This window comes from Brassica oleracea, chromosome C1 (assembly GCF_000695525.1).
Source record: "Brassica oleracea var. oleracea cultivar TO1000 chromosome C1, BOL, whole genome shotgun sequence".
NCBI lineage: Eukaryota > Viridiplantae > Streptophyta > Magnoliopsida > Brassicales > Brassicaceae > Brassica > Brassica oleracea.
The window spans coordinates 18,010,911-18,013,877 of NC_027748.1; positions in this window are offsets into that span (position 1 = coordinate 18,010,911).

Consider the following 2,967-nt stretch of genomic DNA (forward strand, 5'->3'; position numbering starts at 1 on the left):
ATATGAAACTCCCTGAAGGATTGAAAATGCCAGGGGCATTGAAAGAAAAATCCAGGGAGATTTGTTCGGTCAAGTTACAGCGATCACTTTACGGATTATAGCAATCCGGACGCATGTGGTACAATTGCTTAAGTGAATATATCTTGAAAAAGGGATATGTTAATAATGTGATATGTCCATGCGTTTCTATAAAGAAATCGTCATCTGGCTTTGTGATCATTGCTATATATGTAGATGACCTGAGCATAATTGGAACTCAAAAAAGGAGGTTGTTGATGCTTGAAATCATATGAAAGAGGAGTTCGAAATGAAAGATCTCGGAAAGACAAAATTTTCTCTTGGGCTCCAGATAGAGCATCTCCGAGAAAGAATAATTGTGCATCAATCAAATCATACGAAAAGGTTATTGAAACGCTTTTGTATGAATAAAACTACTCCTTTGAGTACTCCAATGGTTGGTAGATCTCTCGATGTTAAAAGAGATGTTGTTTTAAAAGATCCTCGTAAGATCTTATATAAATAAGTACTTTGGAGATGCTAATGATAAGAAAACATATGTGAGCTTATATGTCTTGCGAGTTGTATTTGATTAAATATACTTTTAAACTCTAATGTCTTTGTGAGATATATCTTATTTTCTATTTATGGAAATTAGAACGGCGTCGAGAACATATTCGTTCTCTCCAAGGTACATATTGATTTAGGATTGATTTATCCTAGAAACCCCGAGTTTGGTATGGTTTTGCAGATACATGCTATTTATAAAGTCGAATGTAAACCGGATATGGTTTTACAATTGGTGGAACCGCGATCTCTTGGCGGTCCCATAAACAAACTCTGGTTGCGACATCTTCAAATCATGCATAAACTATTGCACTTCACGAAGCATGTCGAGAATGTGTGTGGCTTCGGTCAATGAGTCACCACATACAAGAATCAAGCGGAATAGTTAACGAGAAAGAGCTGACGAAAATATTTAAAAATAATTCGGTGTGGGTCGCTCAACTCAAAGAAAGCTATAACTAGAGTGAAGTACATCCCTCCAAGATTTTTCTCATACATACGAGAACTCGAGAAAAATAAAGAAGTGGACATCGAATATGTACGATCATGCAACAATCCAGCTGACTACTCTTCCGACTACAACATTCCAGAATGCAGCATTTGCGTGACATGTGATGAGAAAGCTATGTCCACTATTCTCAGGGGGAGATTACGGCAGTGTACTGTTTTTCCCTTGTCATGGTTTTTGTCCCAATGAGTTTTTCCATGACCAGGTTTTTAACGAAGCACTACGTAATACAAAATGGATAATCAAGGGGGAGTATTATGAGATAAGACTAACTTTGGATAATGATTATCCATTAAGCAAAATATCTTGTTTTGTCTTTTTGTATTAAGTCGGTCAATCTAACCGACTTCTTCCCTTATATATATTGATCTCATGTTCATTTGTAAATGTTAAGTTAATAAGAAGAAAAAGACTCATCCTTTGACTCTCTCTTACGTAATACATATATTATAAAAGTCAGCATCTTATATCCCTCTCTCTCCACCGATCACCCGATATATATAAAGAAAGAAGAAGAACATCAGATCCTTACTTATTTTTCACAACAGAATACACAAAAATCAGTTAAGGAAAAAGAAAACCGAGCAAAGAGAAAATGTGCTGGGGGCAAGTAAGATATTTGATATGGGAGGAAAAAATATTTTACTCTATAATATGTACTAAATTAAAAAAAAAATTATTGGGGGCAACTGCCCCCCTTCTCAAGTACGTACCAAACGTTGAATAGATTTTTCTAATTCACTACAAGAAAACATGCCTATAACGAGGAAAAATTACGAGGAAATATATTCCTCGTAAATTTAGGAGAAAATTATTACGATTTTACGACAAAAATAAATTTCGTCGTAAAGTCGTAGTAAAGTTATAAGGAAAATGTTTCGTGGTAATTTACGTGTAAATTTACGTCGATCTTACGAGGAAAGAGAAAATTCGTTGTAAAGTCCTTGTAACTTTACAAGGCTTTTACGACGAAACATATTTCCATTAATTTTTGTAAAAACATGTTTTAAGCATGCTTTACCAAACTGATACCCTCGGTTTAGAGATTTTGGACTAACTTGATTAGCTGCTATCAAAGTTACACCTCGTGGACGAATAGTTGCTGGAGAAGAATCACATTTGCAAGAAGAAGTGTGTATCACTGAAGTCGAAGTATCTGAACAACAAACTGAGGACATCCTTCTTATTAATCTGGATAACCGTCAATATGAAGATCTTTTCGACGATATGACGGATGAAGAAGGTGAAGAAGAGTTCGATGCAAGCGATGATGATCATTGTGCGGATATTGATGAAAACTCGAATGATTCATAATGATGTAATATATGTTTTAAATATTTTTTTTTAAAAAATATGTAAATCAGTTTAAAACTTAATACAAGTGTATATTGTTTGATTATAATAATTATTTGTTGGCTTTTAAGGATTTAATTGGAGTTTAGTGTTGAAGAGAAAATAGGATAAATGGGAGAATGGGGTAAAAGGGACATGATGTTATAGGTAAGAGACTTTGGGGTTTAGGGATTTGATTTTCCTGGATTCAGATATAGTCATAGTAAATTCGTCGTAATGGAAAACACGGGCCTGGTATATTCCTTGTAATACACATGTCCTTGTAAATTCGTTGTAATCATTTCCTTGTAAAGTCATTGTAAAGATTTCCTTTTAAATTCGATGTAATGCTTCCTTGCAAATTCGTTGTAACTAAAAACGCGGGCCTGGTAGATTCGTCGTAAACATGTGTCTTTGTAAATTCGTTGTAATGCTTTCTTTTTTAAATTCGTTGTAATGCTTTCCTTGTGAATTCGTTGTAACTTTACAAGGATTTTTTTCACGAAACATGTTACCATTATTTTTGGTGAAAATGTGTTTAAGCTGTTTTACCAAACTGATTT